We start from the raw sequence: 21,221 nt of genomic DNA on the forward strand, positions 1-21,221 counted from the left end.
ATCAACAACTGTATTCTACGTGGAAATATTAATAATATTTAACGCATCTTCAGTATATTTATCCAGTAAAAATGTCCAATTAGTACATTGTTCGTAGCTTATCAATATAATTACAGTATAATATCTTGACCATGGATTTTTCAACTGAATGAATGATTGATTTGATTATTATTTAACGTCCCTCTTGAGAATATTTCACTCATATGGAGACGACACCAATGCCGGCGAAGGGCTGTAAAATTTAAGCCTTTAATCGGCTCTTATGGTCTTTGAGCACGTAGTAATCTTTATCGTTCCATATTCTTAGAATACTTCCACAGCACCCATTTGCTTGTCGTTCGAGGTGACAAAATAGGGCGGTCCGTCGGATCAGACCGCAAAAACCGAGGTCCCGTGTCACAGCAGGTGTGGCACGATAAAGATTACTTCCTGCTCAATGGCCATTTGCGTCGATGATAGGCTTAAATTTTAGAGCCCTTCACCTGCAATGATGACGTCTGCATTTGAGTGAAATATTCTCGAGAGTGACGTTAAACAATATTCAATCATTTAAACTCTATATTACTAGTAATTAGAATTTCCAGTAAAATATAAATTGATTCATAAATGTACTAATTTTATTTCGTACCAATAAATAAGAATCGCGAAACACAAACTCATCCCTGCAACAGCGAGAAATATCAGAACGTTGTCATCCAAACTTGGGCGTTCCTCTTCTTCTATTCAAATAGATATTTTATTAAAGGAGCTAACCCGCGATTTTTATTAGGTGGATGTGGTTTTATTTGATATTTTTTGCTGGTATTATAAGCATCCAATTAAGAAAGTACCGATCCTATTTTGTAGAGATGGAGAGGGGTGTAATTTTACTAAGTACTTGTATATATGTTAATAGAGAGATAAATCATAAAACATCTATATCTTTTTCATGCTCTACAGCATACTAACCTTGGCCTGAAAGGATGTCTTTAGTAATCAATTTACCTGATTCTTTCGTCGGGGATGATTTGATTGTTTCAGTGGTGAACACACACGGGACGGTAGTAGTGGTCTCGTTCGTCTCAGTAGATTTGTTGTCGCTATCAAGAGGTTTAACTAAACACCCACACACGTGATGACAATACTCTGTCTCATTCTTACACTTACAAATACCATTACATCCCCGACCAAAGTATCTCTGGGGACATGTGTTGTTGCAATATTGACCAATAAATCCGGGACTGCATACTGTATTCACAAATGTAAATTTAAAATGCGGAATTGTTGAGCCTTACTTACATTGTCCATAGTCAATAGTAATATACTTATTACAACTAGAGCATGGTCACTTAATATTCATTACTTATACAAAAATTATGTACAAATCTTGTTAAGATATGCTCTCATCGATTACAATTTCGAAATGTATTTCCAGATATTCATCGTAACAGAGCATAGCATAGATTGATCATAGTTAGTACTATGTCACACAGTAGTAATTTTATTACCTGATTTAATACAGATGTTGTTTACTTCTTTGAAGCCTGCACAGCAGTTTGATTCAGTGGTTTCGTTGTATCTGTGTGGATGAGAAAGGATTGCCTTGAAGTCGAATACGATATATAATAATCATAATCTTGCTTAATTAATATGATACCTACCTGCAGACATTTTCCCCTGTTAAAGTCCATACACTATGGATGAAACTATAAAATACAGCATACTTCATACTTAATTGACGTATTTGTCGTCGATAGTGGAATAGGAATTTTGAAAATGATGGTGTGTTCGATGAAATCAAGGAAATACTTTAATGTAATCCTAGTAAATGCAACCAGCGCTTGCGCAGGTAATGTTGGAATCAGAAAGGGTGATTTCATGTCAATAATCCTCTTCCCAAGTCAAGGGTTTCTGTTCCGATCCTCACAAACCCTTCACAGATTTAGTATTAAAAAGTCTGGGCTGATGGAAGGGCCACCTATCTAACAAAAATTTATAATGAGAACATATTGACCAATTACTATCATTGCTCCATTTCCACTTCGGTTCAGAATCAAATATGGCCGTCCACTAAAGTTACAAGAGATAATATGTGACTTCTTTAAAGTGCACGAGCTAACGAGCATTCAACAGAGAGCAATTATAACGTTGAGGGAAGAAAGGGGCGTTTTTTGTTGGATGTAAGACATGGAGTGGGAAATCATTAATATATGAGTGATGCCCGCTTGTGTTCGATGAAGCCAGTACAGTACTGGTCATCGCTGTAATGACCAGTATAATGAAAGAACACGTGGAGTGACTTAACCTGTTCGGTTTCAGGGCTGCGGTTATCGGACAAGAGGGTTGCAAAACCGATGGTGTAGCAAATGGCTACTACAATTTTTGTATTGAGCCATCCTGACCTGTTATTTGGGACTAAAGAATGAAGAGATTTTTTAAAATCACCATCGTCCGTACAGTGGCATGTGCTGATGAGGCACATACAGCTGTACAGTGGTAATAATTGTGGATATTCTTAAAATTCAAAACATACGTCGTTAAACTCAACACTGGTAGAATATGAAAATGTGAATAATAAATATCCAGCTACCGACTGAACTTCAGTCTGAAGTATCACATAGCCGTTCTTGGCACACTGATTTTGACTACGGATAACTCCGTTTTCCTGATCAGGATATAGGGCTCACGGCGGGTGTGACCGGTCAACAAGGGATGTTTACTCCTCTTAGGCACCTGATCCCACCTCTGGTGTGTCCAGGGGTCCGTGTTTGCCCAACTATCTATTTTGTATTGCTTTTAGGAGTTATGAGATTGATCAATGTTCGTTATCTTCACCTTGCATAGTATAATTAGGTTGTTTTAAGAGTATATGTATATACTGGTTAAGTTTTTGGAGTGATGTTAAGACAAAGATAGTGGGGTGGGGGAGTACAACGAATCAACTTTGCATATTGCTACTACAGTCATAGATTTGAATGTTAGGTAATATGAAAATTGTTTTGCTTTTAGGGAAGAAGGCAAACATTCAGAATCACCATTCAGTGAATGGTTTTCACATATAGGGGAACTGCGCTCTCTAAACATTGGTGTGCCAATATTTGCATTGACAGCAACAGCAAGCTCATTTAACAGAAGGAAGATTATGGAGAGATTGTGTTTTAGAAGTCCTAGTCATTCCTGTATTATCATCGACACACCAGACTGTTCCAATATTACGATAAGTGCGAAACAGGTGTCCAATGCAGCACCAGTTGGGGAAGATTTCAGCTGGCTGACTACAAAATTGCATAAATTGAAAGAGAAGATGCAAAGACATTTAACATTTTGCAATACAATTAAAGATTGTGCAGCTGTTTTCAAGTTATTTTTGTCTGAATTTGGCAGTCAATCTAAACTCTTTAACATGTATGATAGCAAGACAACTGAAGTGTTAAAGAAGTCATAATGAAGGAAATGGAGGACGAAGATGGTATAACCAGAATTTTAATATGTACAAATGCAGCAGGAATGGGGGTTAATTATAAGAAGTGCAGTGTAATTCATTATTTACCTCTATGGGATTTAGATACATTCATCCAAGAAATGGGTAAAGCAGGAAGAGATGCTACCTTTTCTCAGGAACTTATAATTTTCAAAAGTCACTGTGGTATTTTAAAAACAACTATAACCCGAGATGTTAAATTTGATTACAACCACCAAGTACAGGAGAGATATTTAAGTACCACATCTGCCTGTTTGTCTAGTAAGGAGGAAATTGATTCCAAACATAAGTGTTGTGATATCTGTTCCCAAACACGCAGTTGTAATGACAGTGTATGTCCCGAGACTCAGGATGCATTTATTGAAATGAGGTTTGAAGATTGTTCTGGTTTTTTGGAAAGAGATGCAACAACAGAAGAATTAAATCTTTTAAAGCACAAACTGGACATGCTTAGAGAATATTTACAGGAATCAAACATAGGACGACGGGCATCATGTATTCCTGGATTCAATAGTGATTCTATGCATAGCATTATTGAAAATTGTCAAAAAATATTTACTGTTGATGATATACTTCAACATGCAATGGTATGTTGTACCTCTTAAGATTAGAGCCATTTTTATGAAGGCCGTTTTCCAAATGGCTACACGGTCAGGACTCTCCTTGGAATCCGATTGAGAATTCATATCATCTGGAGAACTAAACATGTAGTTATGTACATTTGTAAAATGTTTCTTCAAAAACTCCATTTTCTTGTGTACCTTGCCACATGTACATTGATAACAATTAGTCAAACAGTTGAACATAGCATTGATTTGTGCCATAGTGTTGTCCATATGTTTTGCTTCCATAGTTCTTTCACTTAGGTCACCCGGGTTAGAATATGTCCTCAGTACCCCTTGCTTGTGGTAAGAGGCGACTAAATGGAGCGGTTCTACGGATGAGACAGCAAAAACCGAGGTCCTGTATCACAGCAGGTGTGATACGATAAAGATTACTCACTTGCTCAAAGGCCGTAAGCGCCGCGCATAGGCCTAAATTTTGCAGCCCTTCACCGGCATTACTTCTGAGGTGATCCATCGAATAGCGACGGTTACGCTACACTTGATAGTACCTTTAAACGAGTTTAGTTACTGTAATTTATACATATAATTTATATTTTAAAATTATTATAATTTCATTAAAAAAAACTTCAATCCAAAAATCATTATGTTAAATTATTTTACTATTTAAATGTTTAATTATTTACATGTCCTTATAGTTCCGTTGATGTGGTCGAGTGGTTAGAGCATCGCGCTCAAAATCACACGGCCTGTCACCTCTGTCGGTACGAGTTCGAATCCCGCTCGCGCCGGTAAGTGAGAAAGTTTCTCAGTTTACTTTAGGAAGGTCGGTAATCTCTTCCCAGTTACATTTTGTCTGGGTTCTCTCTTCCACCAATAAAAACTGGGCGCCACCAAATAACTGAAAATTATTGAGTGTGGTGGAAAACATCAATCAATCAATCCGTTGATGATTTATGCTTATTCAGTATTCAATGTATTCATTAACTTAACCTTCTATTTTTGGTTATTATTAATATGATAGACCACCACACCCTGGTTTCAGTGGGTAAAACGTCATAATATCACAAATTACGTCGTATGAGCGTCTTCGTTACGGCTGCCATGTAACTAGTTCATTTGCCATTTCAATTTGCATGATTTGTAAGTTTCCTTCCAGTTTGTGGGTAAATCGTTTTTTACTTATATGTATAACTAAGGTTTTATCGCGCATGTTTACATATAATTTCTAATGTTAAATTTTATATGTTTATTAATATAGAAACAACTACATGGGTTATAATTATATAAACAACTAAGCATATAAATTGGGTTTTCTATCGTGTATAACTATGTTTATCAGTATATAAACATTTACATATATATAAGTATCGTAGCATATTAATGTTATAGATAAAAACTTCAGGTTTTTATCGTATTAGTTTATATAAGCATGTCGTTAAAGTATACATGCAGCTATACATGAAATCCAGGTATGCTATTTAAGTATATGCAAATATACATCAAATTCAGGTATGTTATTATATGTATTATGTAAACATCTACATTTTTATAGAAAAAATCAATTTCCCAGTTTCTACATGTATGTATGTAGGCATGCTGCATACTATTATATTTAATATATGTAAGCTTGTCATGTGTATACGATTTGTAATTTTTCATATATTCTGTATATTTATTATTTAATTAAATCTATATGTATTATATGATTAAGTATACCACTTATTATGGTTGATATTTTATCCGTCATACAATTTTAACATAAGTACTAACTCACCACTTATTACATTATGCATCTTAAGTTTTATACACATAATACATACTATCGAATAAGAATTATGGAGCTGTGTTGTGCTACGGCTGGTACTAGTTACAAAAACATGGCATATGGTCCGAAGTGTAGCACCTGACGACGACCTCAAAATTCTTATTTGGCACAATTTATAATTAATAACTAATAACTAGTGGCACTCTCTTATTAAACTTTCCTTGTCTTCCGACCCTCCCCTAATTCTTTTGTGCATATAATTTAGTTATTTCACATGTATTATACATACCTACATCCCTATTACTATTACCTATTACTAATATTATTAATCATTACCTTCTAATATAATCCTAATAAATAAAAAATATTTTAAATATTCAATTTTAATTTACTTAATAATTTTTTTTAATGAATTTTATTACTTATTTAATAAATAAAATAAAAAATACTATAAAAATATTAAAATTATTAAATAAATTAAATAAATTAAATAATGATTATTATTAAAGTTATTTTAAAAAATTAAATGAAAATTATGATTTTTTAAATTTTTGCTTGAAAATGGCGGAATTTGTTTCAGATGTTTTAAATTCAGAAAGTGATGTGTTTACTTTGGGTTTTAGTAGTTTCCATGGTAGTATTTCAGAAGGAGGTGAGGGTTTTACGATGTCTAAAGGTAAGTTAGAATCACGTATATGTTTTTTAACTCGTAGACCGATTGATGTTATGTACTTCTTGTTTTTGTCATATAAATGTTCAAATTGCGGATGGAAAAACGCAGATAAATGCAGAATTGTCAATGTTAGCTTTTAATTAAAAAATATATTGTAATGTAAGGTTTATTCTACGTAGATCGAAAGGTAGTTCGTTGGCCTCAACATATAAAATATCTACAGGAGAGGTTCGGAAAGCTCCTGTGCACAGTTGAAGTCCTTGATGGTAAACTGTATCGAGGGCTTTGATATAGGATGTTCTTGCAGAACCATATACTATACAGCCGTAAACTAGTTTAGACCGGATTAGAGAGCGATACACTGTACAAATGTAGAAGAGTATGTTATCTGCTTCCCATTTGTGTTTGCAATAACTTTAATTATATCAAGAGCTTTGTACATTTCTCTTTGAACATTGCTATATGAGGGATAAAAGAAAGTCTATTATCAAAAATGACACCTAAATAAGTAATATTAGTAATAGGGAATATTTGTATTGTTATGGAGATGTAGGTATGTATATACATGTGAAACAACTAAAATATATACAGACATTTCCATATGAGTGAAATATTCTCGAGAGGGACTGCAAAATTAGGTCCCTCTCGAGAATATTTAACTCTTATGGAGACGTCACCACTGCCGGTGAAGGGCCGCAAAATGTAGGCCTATGCTCGGCGCTTACGGCCAAAAACAATATTCAATAGGTCATCTTCTGCAATACAGAATTCTATAATTCTATAAAAGCAGTGCTACTGAGATTTTTATTTTATTCGTTTATGGAAGAGTAATGAAAACATTACGTGATACACCCATTTACTTCGGTGTTTTCATCACGTGCCTGTCTTACTTTATTTCAAATACTGAAAATCACATTTGATGGACTCACTCTTGGGAACAATGATATATTTTACTGGATGAGCTAATAAGGAGAAAATGAAATCGTTAATTTTTAAAAATGAAATATATCGTGATCCTAGGCCTGAAATTCCATACACACTGCTAACACACGAATAAAAAAGGAACAAAAGTGTAAACGCATGAGGGTGATTTTTCCTTAGAAAAGGTAATTTCATAAATATATGAAGTTGAAATAAAAAATTGGCGTCAATAAGTTTAATTGTACACTTTGACATGCTTACCGCACTAATAGATCCCGTTTCTTGGAATTCATCAGCTGGGGTTAAAAGTCGTGTGGAAAATGTCGGCACTAAAACATGCGTTTTTCGACAATGTTCTGAGGTGATTGAAGTGAATGCCTAAGAGAGAACAGTTCAGGTCCCCCTACGGTAAATGATAGTACGAAATAGATGAAGAATATTTATTATTTAGATTTATTCAAGATTAAAGGACACATCGCATGTTTCCACAGTATACAAAATTATATGCATTTTGTCTTTCTTATGAATTCTAATAGTTCGCCTAAAATTGCGATAATTAGTCACAATACGGATTTCAATGTAAGCCCTAATTGCAAAAACTCTCGCTAATTAGTTAGGTAGTCACGTGGTACAATGGTGTCACATGCGACCCTCTTGAATCACCTGATAGTGAAATCATGGAAAACATTTATTTCAATGTTGACAAAGTTCCCGAGTCTTAACATCCAAACCGTATAGCCACCAGTACATACACATAGCGATGTAAATACCGATTGCTGGGCCGTTCTTGGGACACTGATTTTGACTGCAGATACCTCCGTTTACCTGATCAGGATATAGGGCTCACGGCGGGTGTGACCGGTCGACAGGGAGCGTTACTCATCCTAGGCAACTGGTGCCACCTCTGGTGTGTCCAGGGGTCCGAGTTTGCCCAACTATCTATTTATTATCGGCCGCCAGGAGGCGGGCGATTATATGTTATGGTTTTTGAAAAGTGACATGATTTACTGCGGGCCTATATTAAAAAAAATAATTTATAGACCCGAAGTAAATTACCAATGTTATACCATAAATTATTTTTATCAGAATTAAACAAGAAACATACATGACCTCTATTTATAGATTTTTTTTTACTTAACTGCATTCAATATTATATAGATCTCGAGATCGCGTCATCCTTCTTTTTTTTGTCATTGATATCGGGATCGGTATATGGAATTTGTTCTGAAGAAAATAATTAAATCTTTGTTTTAATTCAAGTGATTAAATAACATCTTTTTATGTGAGAAAGTAATCCAATTGTTATCCTTTTCTTATATGGATTATGTGATATTTTACATCTAAAATATTCATACGGTACGTTTCAAACGCCAACGATGCAATTTCATCGGGATTGAGAATCCGTTATCATCATTAAGAACGAGAAAATTTCCCGCCAGTTCATCAAAAGGACGAAGAACAACAAACGTTTTCCTGAAAACAAAACTGAAACAGAATGGTAAGAAGTTTATTTGCAAATTGCCATCAGGGTTGTAAGCAATTTCAGCCGTATAATGGTGTACAGTGTACCGCAATTGCATTGGTCGCTTTGTTGATGTTTGCGAAAATAGCCCAGATGTAAGGGATATTAGTGTTACGGATTTGAATGAAACAATACATCATGGCACAGACCTGTATAGATGCATTCATTCAGTTAGCAATGTGAATGGATATTTATCACATAGGGAATTGTCATCAAATTTATCAGGTTGGACGGGAGGATTGACTGGAGAAATATCTTACTTTTATGATCTGTATTTCGGACCAGTCAGTGGAACAGCACTACAAGAATTCAATCAGTTAACATTCGATTCTGCATTTTATGAAGCAGTACAATTGTCATCTTATCTACTGGTCACTTTTGGAGACAGTTCTGTTGCAGTTTATGTCCATTCTGACACTGGGTTAATTTACATGTTTGACTCCCATCAACCAAATAGATATGGGTTCCCTGATCCCAATGGGTTAGGTGTATTACTTACATTTTCTGATACAGATGAATTCTTGACATATATTCATACAGTGTACAGTGAAAAAGAGTATGAGATGACACCAATTCATTTTCCGTATTGGTTGTCGCCCCCAAATACTAAAAAGACATGCAATGATAGGAAAAATACATGTAGTAAGCATGAAATAACTCTGAATGATTCTGATAGGGGAAATTACACAAGCTTTGTAAATAAAACTAAGGGAAACATGAATTCTCAGTGTAGTAATGACTGTTTGAAATTCCACACTTATGTGAAGAAAATTGGTCAAAATAAATCTAAGAAAAAGAAGACAAGAAAGAGTCTAGATTTCAAATTCAATAACTTAAGTGATAAAATGAGCATGCAAGATGGTAATGATACCAGCATATTTTGTAATTTTGAAATGGATGATCTGGAATCAGGGTCACCATATGTAAGCGACTTTTGTGTCGTAAATAGTAGCAATGTTAGAGTAAACTATTTGCTAGATGTAAATCATATTTCTGATTATGAACTAGCAATAAGGGAGAGGCCAGTGTATTGGTGTCATAGTTGTAAGAGATTTTTATTTAAGGATCAGATTTACCACATAACAAGTGAAAGGTTTTTGAATGGTACGTATTACAATAAAAGCACATATTTGTGCAATACATGTTACAGACAAATTGGGAGAGGTAAGACACCCTATCTTTCATCTCGGGGTAATTCATTGCATATTGACACCATCCCTCCACAATTAAATATTTTGAATACAATTGAGAAAAGATTAATTGCCCTTATAGAGATTTTTATGAATATCATCATTTTACCAGGAGGTCAGTTAGTTTGCTCAGAAAGGTTTAGCTTTACATTTACCTTCTGATATTCAGAATGTTGTAAGCCAGCTGCCACATTCTCCGGAAAATTCTAGTTTTCTGTCAGTGAAGTTCCTTCACAATGCATATACTACAGCTGATGATTATAAACACAGAGTGTCAGGAAAACATTTAAGAAATGCATTAATGTGGTTGAAACATTTTAATCCCTTATATAAAAATATCAACTTTGAAAAAGATATTGCTGGTGAAGGTAATTACATTAGTATGGAAATAAGTGATGAACGTGAGGACTCCGATGTAATTGTAGAAAACCTGGAATTCAGCACAATGACACCTTTAGATTCCAATATTCCAGATCTTTCAATCAAAAGATACATATGTGATGGTGTTATTGAAGTTCCAAGTATAAAAGACAAACCTGTTAATATATATGAAATGTTTCAGGGTGAAGAGAAAGCATTCCCTTGGTTATTTCCAAAGGGACAGTTTGGATTTTTACATGATAGGCCCCAGAAACTGTCACTTTCAATGTATATTAAAAATCGCATATACAATTACAAAGGTTTTTTCAGAAAAAATATTACATACTTACTTCATTCTGCAGTAGCTATAGATTTGTCACATTTGAAGTCAGAAATAAACATCAACATGCGTATAAAACAAAATAATGCAAATTCAGTTACAGCAGGGGATCTAAGAAGTTGTACACAAAATTCAACAATTTTACAAAATTCATATATGTTCATGAAAAACATAAGAGGAACTGTAGCCTATTTCAGACATCACTTATATAATTAACTAGCTATGTTTAAAACATTAGGTCCACCCACAATTTTTATGACACTGTCAGCAGATGATCTGCATTGGCCTGAACTAAGTATGGTAGTAAACAACCTGACTTTTCAAGAATCAGAGAAAACAGCAAATTGTTTTGAGGGCATGAAGCGTGACCCATTACTGACAGCTACGCATTTTGAAAGAAGGTTTAAAAATCTGAAAAAATACATAATTGATGGCAATCGTAAACCTTTAGGGAATGTTACTGACTATTTTGCACGGGTGGAGTTTCAGAACCGGGGAAGTCCCCACATACACATGTTTTTTTGGGTTAACAACATTGCCCAAAATGCAACCGAACAGGATCTTGTAAAATACATAAATGCAACTATCTGGTCATGTATACCTAGTAGTGGAGAAGACCCTGAATTGAATAGATTAGTTTGCAAGTTACAAACACATTCTCATACAACCTACTGTTCCAAAGGATTTAAATCATCATGTAGATTTGGATTTCCAAAATCTGTTTGTACTAAAACAAAAATATTTGGGAACATTGATTTTTCTCACAGAAATAAAGGTCGATTTTATAAACAAAGCGTAAATTGAATGAGACGATGATTAATAGTTACAATCCTATGATTTTAAGGCACTGGCGAGCAAATATGGACATCCAATTAATTTACAATGCAGAAGCTGCTGCATATTATGTCTGTAATTATATTTGCAAATCAGAGCCTGATGAACTTAAAACAGCTTTAGGAAATCTAATACATCAAGTTTTCAAAGAAAATCCTTCAATACCTAGGTATCAGCGTTTATTGAAAATAGGTCTATGTGTATTGCGTCACCGTAGATTAAGCTCTCAAGAAGCTGCATACAGGATTAGTAATTTAAACTTGATCCACACAAGTAGAAAGTTTGTTTTAATTAATACTATGTTGCCCAGTAAACGATTTAAGTTACTAAAAAGTAAGAAAGAATTGGACAATCTTCCTAATGATTCAGTAGAAATTTTTCATACAAATGTGCTTGATTACTATCGAGCAAGACCCACTATGCTTGAGAACATTTCTTTTTACTATTTCAGTGCGTGGTATGAGAAGGCATCAGAACCTACTTTAAAATGCTGTTTAGAAAGAATTTACATAGAGAAATATGATATTTGGATGAAGAAAAATATTAAGTGTATAGTTGTACGCTTTCCCAATTTTTCAACAAATAGTGAAGAATACTTTTACTCAATGTTGCTGCTCTTACTTCCACATAGGTGTGAGAAAGATTTGCTGGAACCTTTCAGTAATTACAAAGAGGCTTTTATCAACAAAAACAGATATTTTAATTCTATTGTCAATCACACATATTTTTCTTTTTCTGTACAGGTAGAAAATTCTATGAGAAGGATAGCAATGCTTAAACAAACTAACCAATGTAATGAAGAATCAGAAATTGATGAAACTTTAGCTATAAAGGAAGAAATAATAGCAAAATCACTAAACAATTTCACACATGAAAATACAGATAAAGAAATGGGTGTTCAAAATCACATGTGGCTACATGATGAAAATTGTGAACAAGATGAGCTGCACGCTCATTCAATGTATTGTTCAATGTCAATGGAAAAATTTAGAAAGAGCATTGAACAGCTTTCTTCATCTCAACTCAGTGTTATTAATTACATTAAAAAATCCTATGATGAAAATAAGTTGCCTTTGCATTTATTCATCACTGGTGGTGCTGGTGTTGGGAATACCTTCACAACGAAAGTAGTGATAGCTTATCTTCAGTTGTTCTGTTCATCAATGTTGAATACAAGCCCTGTTGTTGTATGTGCTCCAACAGGTACGGCTGCTACTAACATCAATGGCTAATGCAAACTGTGCATTCTCTTTTCAAAATTCCGGTAGCAAAACATTTAACATATAGTAGTTTAACAGGTTTTGCTTTGAAAAAGTTGAGGGATTACTTTCAAACTATCCATACAATTATTATTGATGAAATAAGTATGGTTAGTAGTGACTTATTTTCTTTTATAAGTAGAAGTTTATCAGAAATAAAAAATAATGAACTGCCATTTGGTGGTTGAAGTATAATAGTAATAGGTGATTTTTTTCAGTTGAGGCCTGTGCAAGGTACTTTTGTTTTTACAAACAGTTTACTTTGGCATTTATTTTACCCAATGTTTTTAGAAGATAATATGAGACAGAAAAAAATTGCACATTTTATTCACTGTTGAACAGAGTGCGGTATGGAATGATAAATCAGTCAGATGAACAGTTATTAAAAACAAGGCTAATACTTCCTTGTGAAAAAAATATTCTGCATGTGTTTCCAACTAGAAGCAAAGTAAACTGTCACAATACAATGAAATTAAATGAGTTGGGTAATAATGTTATAACACGAATTGATGCATTTCACTTCTTTTCACAAGAAGATAAAAATGCTTTCGGAGAAGTAGAACAACATCTAATACCTGTAAATAATAGGTCTGCAGGAGGACTTCAGAATGTACTTAAATATATGTAAAGGTGCTAGAGTTATGTTAATAAGAAATATTCAAACAGACAGGGGTTTAGTAAATGGTGCTATTGGTACAGTATCTGAATTTGGCACCATTTCGCAAGAATTGAGTAATCCATCAATTATATATGTAAGATTTGATGATCCAAAAGTTGGAAGGATTCAGATTAACAATCAACTTTTTGAACAAAGTGATATAGCAATAAATCCTGTTGAACATCACTTTGTGTATCAAGGACGTCACACCATTAGGAGACAGTTTCCTCTAATCCTTGCATGGGCATCAACCATTCATAAAGTACAGGGGATATCAATTGATTCTGCTGTAAGTGATATAGGATCAGACATTTTTGACAGAGGGATGGCTTATGTAGCTTTCAGTAGGGTACGCAGCTTAAATGGTCTGTTCCTGACAGGATTTAATCCCTCAAAAATTCAAGCTTATGAAACTGTTATTGAAGAATATTGTAGATTAAAAAGATTGAAAAAAGAATATGACAATGAAAAGTAAATTCTTAATGATATAACAAGGTTGTCAATGATAGACTTGTTTGTAACAGTTGACTGTACTTCACATGTACACATATTGGTAGTATTCACAACTGAATAATTAACTGTAGATTAAAAGTGCATTAGCATATTTGCCACAAGAGTGATTTTTTAATGGATTTTCTTTATCAGATAAAATAGTATTTAATTTTTGTGAATACATTGTGGTTTATTGTAATGCATTTTCCATAATTGAATGTTAATTTTGTTTTTTCTGTTTTATGTTCACATGAAAAACATCAGAGATTTTGTTTCATAGATTAATACTTTATATGAAAATATTTACAGAAAAGTTATACTTTTTATGAAAATATTTACAGAAAAGTACATAAAGTTTGCTGAGTTAAAATTATGGAAACAAATGCATGAGTGTTTAGCATTTGATATCAATGATTTTCTGTTTATATTAAAGATAAATTTCACAATTTGAATGAAACAAGGATTTATTTTACATATTAGGCAACTGTACAAGACACATTAGAGCTTATGGTATTGAAAAAGTCAAAGACAATGTTGTCTTATAGGAATAAACAATCAGAAAGGGAAATGATACACTTCAACATTATAGCTGCTAAAGGACATGACATTTATTATGGAAGAATTTATTTGAAAAACCGGTTCCAAATGATACAAGAGGGAACAAGCTTCAAATTTTCAAACATTATTTCAAAAGGTGAAAACACATTTTGGGCAGGCAGCAATACTTCAATTAGTTACTATGCAGTTGTTGAAACTACAGTAGATTCAGCTACTTTGTGTCTCCCTGAAGAAGAACCTGCAGAAGGAATCCAAAAGCCTCTCAAAGATGCCTTGGTTTCTCCAAACAAATATACAGTAACAGGAAAAGTTGCCAAGGTACTAAACTGAAAATAATAACCAAGTCAAATGCTAGTGTTTCTTGAAAAAGTAGTTCCAAATGTTTTCCATAATTATCACTTTATAGCCATTTTACAGGATAGGAAATTTAAGACCTCAATTTTTTTATTTATTGATTTTTATTCTTTTCAGGTATCTCCTTTACATATGAGAATGCAAGGGACCTTGCCTGTCAAAGCACTCCTTCTGAAAGATGTGACAGCCAAAGCAAAAGTCTGCCTTTTTGGAGATAATGCCTCAAGTAACTATGCTAGAGAAGATGTTGTACAAGTGTCAGCAGTTTTTCTTAAAACATTTCAAAACCAGAAACAATTAACAACATCCCCCATCTCTAAATGCCAGGTATGTTAATTTATAGATATTGCATGAAGTTGAAAGAAACATTAAAATTTTAACCTCGACTACATTTAATGTTTATTATTTTGTGCTAAATGTTTTATACAAATACATAGAATGGTGAACCATGAGCACATAAATTCTGTGCTGCCAATATTTTTCAAATATTACATGTTGACTGTTATATTCTATCAAGCATAGTTTCATCAGAAAGTAATAGTGTTTTTAGCAAATATTCCTTGATGAATCTCAATCACCTTCAACTAATTTACGTGAAAGTATATTATTAATTTTTATGAAATAACTGACATCTTTGTAGATATTTTACATGTAATTAACCCATTTATACTTATAAATGCTTATTTCTAGTTCTTATCAGACATGCCCGAAATCATAATAAATCAAGACGATGAGGAGACTGCAGACCCAGATTTTTAAGAACCTTTAGATGTAGAAGAAATGCACGAAATCACCTTGACAGATTTCATGGATGTTGATTACTACAAATGTTGCAGTGCCAAAGGTACATATCTTGAAATAAAGATTTTTCAAAGGACAATTTAAAATTAAGCTCATATTTTCGGAAACATTTTCCCCCCTAAAAAGTATATCTTAAGATTCAGTATAATTCTCATACATGTATTTTACATTGATTTGTTTAGCCTGTCGACAAAAGAAGTACCAGGGAGGAAAGTGTCCCATCTGTAACAGGACAGACTCAATCATGTTTTCGTTCAGAGTCAATTTCCATTACTCAACTGAAAAAGAAAAGGATAAAAAAAAAATAGCCTTATTCCCTTCCACACTGGAAAAAATTCTCCAGGAAACAATGGAAGTAAATTCTGCAAATGACATAATTGAGTATCTTGTGCCCAAACTACCTATTCATTTTAAGGGATGCATCAATGCAGCAAATTCAATTTATAACATTCAGATGTGAACTATCTAATAATGGGTACATATTTTCCTTCGTAATTCATTTTAAGCAAGTTTGCAGCTACGTTATGACTCGTTTACCTTAAATGCAGAAGCTAGATGACTTGGGAAGTTATTATTTCCATCAGCGTTCTGTGTTGTTGTTTTCATTCAGTTGAATTTTAAATGTCATATTTTTCTCTACCCGAGGCTTGTCAAGGTGTTTCAGTCAATATCATTCAACAAATTCATACATGTATGACTTGCATATTAAATTCTATTTAGATTTAGATAGTGTGTACCACCTGTCAGTATCAATCAACAAATTTATATGGTCATTTAAATATTAAATTGTATTTTGGTTATAACATTTTGTACCACCTAAATTCCCTCTACATTTGCAATATGCATACTCGATCATTTTTATACATGTATGTATACAAAATTTGAATACTGAATTTACTTGTGCAATATTATTTTGCAGAATTACAAACTTCTATAGATGCCATTTTAAAGTTACATTTAACATTGTATTGACACTTTTTTGGATCATAAGCAATTCAACTGTGTTACTTAAGGTTGATCGATCCTCATGTGATGTCATAGGTTTTTGCAAAATCTTTACATATATAAATTTTGTGCATGATAGAAATATATCTTTTAGAGGAATTTATTCACTGAATAAAATAAAAATAAAAATTGGTAAAATTTTGATGCTAAAAAGTTTTTATTTTCCATAGATAATCAATTATTTATAATTTTAAAAATGTTGTCAAGGGCAATAAATCTTATGCTGGAATTTCCTCTACTGCATGTCTATGATACAATGATTTCCCTATTATCCACAAGTAATTTTCATACATCTATGAATTAGCAGTTTTCGTACACTGTTGACATTTAAAATCTGTCATTTCAACAAGTTTTTATTAATTTTCATTATTCTGTTTAACGAAAATGTGTGATTATTTTATGTTGATATATACTTCTGTTTTTGTATGTCTGACATCTTTAAAAGGGTGGCGACATATACATTTTCTTTGGTTATTGATTAAATTAAACTATATTGAGTGGAAATTAATACAGTTTTTTCACTTTTAACCATTAATATTGATAAATTACATGAGGATCGATCCACCTTAACATGTAGCTCAGAATGCTACCTGTTCATCATCAACGTAGTTTAAATTTCTGAAATATACCTGATATGAGAATGCTTTCTTACAAAAGAAAAATAAGCAGGAATTTTTTTTTCAGGTCATATTTTCAACTGCAGTTTTTTTATGTTTATTTTTGCTTAATTTGTAAACAAAAGAGTAATTGCTTTATTTTATTTTACAAAGACATTGTCTTACAACATCTTGGAACCATATTTTTTCACATGTATAATAAAGTTATATATTTTTTTAATTGGCAAATGGAAATTGAACTTTATTTAACATTTTGTTGAGAATGCTCTTTTTTAAATTTGTCAACAAATGCAAAATAGCTTTTTAAAAATGTTTTCAATGATTAAATACATTTTACAAATCTGTTCTTTGTGTTCTGTCCTGCATATTAAGTTTGTCACTAGATATTCTTACCGTTTTGAGCATTTTGAACACTTGCAATTCAACATCACTATACTTAGCGCCCTTGATATTTGGCCTACATCTTCTTTGGAACAAAAATTTAGGAAATGTTTCAGCTAAAGCCGCGTAATGGCAAGTGCGTATTCTGCTAGGAAGCAGAACTGTGAATGACTTACTGTAGAGACAGTATGCTTCAATATGGATATACATATATAAATATTTCTACATGGTTTGCCTTTTAAAGTACATTTAATGAAGACTTTTGATGCTTGTATAATAGCCTTGGATTGAAACCAGAAAGTTGCGGCCGAATTTGACGCTTACGTCAATAAGTTTTCTTGTCTATTTTGTATTGCTTGTAGGAGTTGTGAGATTGATCACTGTTCGTTATCTTCTCCTTTCAAATGGGGAGATAATCACAAAAATAAGGTAGGGTCATTTAAAAATCTTCTCAAAAACCACTGGGCCACAATAGGGGACCAAAGTTTTACATACAAATATATAAGATGAATATTTAAAAATATTCTCAAACTACTGGGCCAGGAAAGTGAAAATTTATATGAAAGCTTCTGACATAGTGCATATAATACAAATATATATTGAAAATCTTTGAAAATATTCTTCTCAAAAACTACTGCGTGAAGAACGTTGAAATTAACATGACAGCTTCCTGACATAGTGCAAGTGTTTTTTAAAATCATGGTTCCGGGGGTAAGATGAGGCAACAATAGGGGATCATATTTTACATACAAATATATAGGGAAAATCATTAAAAATATTCTGTAAAATCACTTAGCCAGAAAAGTTTACATTCACATGAAAGCTTCCTGACCTAGTCCAGATTCAATCATGGCCCCGGGAGTAGGTTGGGATCACAATAGGGATCAAAGTTTAACATGCGAATATATAGGAAAAATATTTAACTATGAACCAAGGTGACTCAGGTGAGCGATGTGGCCCATGGGCCTCTTGTTCTTTTTAGTATATGGTGGGTAAAAACAATTTCCAAAAGTGTATGAAATTAATTTTTTTATAGTATAGTAGTAGTTATGCCTCCTTGTTCCTTTCTGGTACACATTAACAACAACCACAGACTGTTGAAAAATGTTTATTGGTCAACGTTAATAACTTTGATCATATGTCTTAAATTATACACTTTATCAATGTTTCAGAAAGTAGAAAATAATTTGTCAGTAAAAGACAATTACAGTTAATATTATCTATTGTTTTAACAAATATGAGACGGTTAACCACATGTAAGATTGTCGGGAAAAAAACAGTTCACATGTTGAAATCACAATGTAAGACACCAACTTAAAAATTAACATACATATTTCTGTCAATAAACAATACAATATATTGTAAGGTGAATTGAAAATAGCTAACATAAAGTACATGTACTTCTATAATCTAGTTGTAATCTACATCTATAATCTAGTTTGTAACCTACATCTATGATCTAGTTTGTAATCTACATCTATTACCTCTTTTCGTAATGTTTGCATGTAGGAGTTATCGTTCGTGTGGGACGGTATCTGTGAACTTCCGGTAAAGAGTATTCAAAGCACCCAAACACAAATATGTACTTTTTATAGTATGGATTCGCTTGTTAATACATTACAGCCTGGCCATTATCTCCTAACACTGCCGTTGAACACATCACAGATGTCCAAAAATTGCAAATACAAATGTTTTCTCGAGTAAGTCATTTAAAAGTAGCTACACTGTACAAACTCAAAGTTGCACAATATTCTTCATATGTGGGACTCGGCGATCGGCTCCATTCTAACAGATAAACACATCATACCTTAAAGATTATAAAGAATTTGTATTCAGGTTGCCCAGGAAGTTGAGGTCTTATTAGGCCTAAATATCGATCGCTGAAGATTGCATCGGAGGTAAAATTCTACATTAATTTAATATATATCAAAAAATCAAATGAAATAAACTGTGAAAATATAGTAATATTCACAACTTATTCTCCATTACTGCAGACTTCCCTTCTAGCCAGCCCCCCCCCCCCTAATCTAGTTTGTAATCTACATCTATAATCTAGTTTGTAATCTACATTTATAATCTAGTTTGTATCCTACATCTATAATCTAGTTTCTAAACTACATCTATAATTTAGTTTGTAACCTACATCTATAATCTAGTTTGTAAACTACATCAATAATCTAGTTTGTAAACTACATCAATAATCTAGTATGTAAATAACATCTACAATCTACTTTGTAAATTACATCTACAATCTTGTTTGTAAATTACATCAATAATCTACTTTCTAAACTACATCTATGATCTAGTTTGTAAATTACATCTATAATCTAGTTTGTAAACTACATCAATAATCTAGTTTGTAAACTACATCAATAATCTATGTTGTAAACTACATCAATAATCTAATTTGTAATCTACATCTATAATCTAGTTTGTAATCTACATCTATAATCTAGTTTGTAAACTACATCTATAATCTAGTTTGTAATCTACATCTATAATCTAGTTTGTAAACTACATGTATAATGTAGTTTGTAAATTACATCTATAATCTAGTTTGTAAATTACATCTACAATCTACTTTGTAAATTACATCTACAATCTTGTTTGTAATCTACATCAATAATCTAGTTTGTAAACTACATCAATAATCTAGTTTGTAAATTACATCTACAATCTTGTTTGTAAATTACATCTACAATCTTGTTTGTAAATTGCATCAATAATCTAGTTTGTAAACTACATCAATAATCTAGTTTGTAATCTACATCTATAATCTAGTTTGTAAACTACATCTATAATGTAGTTTGTAAATTACATCTATAATCTAGTTTGTAAATTACATCTACAATCTACTTTGTAAATTACATCTACAATCTTGTTTCTAATCTACATCAATAATCTATATTGTAAACTACATCAATAATCTAGTTTGTAAATTACATCTACAATCTTCTTTGTAAACTACATCAATATTCTAGTTTATAAACTACATCTATGATCTAGTTTGTAAATTACATCTATAATCTAGTTTGTAAACTACATCTACGATCTAGTTTGTAAATTACATCTATAATTTAGTTTGTAAACTACATCAATAATCTAGTTTGTAAACTACATCAATAATCTAGTTTGTAAACTACATCAATAATCTAGTTTGTAATCTACATCTATGATCTAGTTCGTAAATTACATCTATAATCTAGTTTGTAAACTACATCAATAATCTAGTTTGTAAACTACATCTATAATCTAGTTTGTAAACTACATCTATAATCCTGTTTGTAAATTATATCTATAATCTAGTTTGTAGCCTACATCTATAATCTAGTTTGTGATTTACATCTATAATCTAGTTTGTAAACTACATCAATAATCTAGTTTGTAAATTACATCTACAATCTAGTTTGTAAACTACATCTATAATCTAGTTTATAAACTACATCTATATTCTAGTTTGTAAAC

The 21,221-nt window shown here is 32.4% G+C and overlaps 1 long non-coding RNA gene across 1 annotated transcript; it reads left to right on the top strand.

Annotated features, from left to right (window-relative positions):
- Positions 1–15,056: 15,056 nt before the first annotated feature.
- LOC125677874 (uncharacterized) lies at positions 15,057–16,076 on the top strand. Its single transcript, XR_008803091.1, has 3 exons — positions 15,057–15,279; positions 15,643–15,796; positions 15,936–16,076. It is a non-coding gene; the product is annotated as an uncharacterized LOC125677874 (long non-coding RNA).
- Positions 16,077–21,221: the final 5,145 nt, after the last annotated feature.

Source organism: Ostrea edulis, chromosome 1, assembly GCF_947568905.1.
Source record: "Ostrea edulis chromosome 1, xbOstEdul1.1, whole genome shotgun sequence".
NCBI lineage: Eukaryota > Metazoa > Mollusca > Bivalvia > Ostreida > Ostreidae > Ostrea > Ostrea edulis.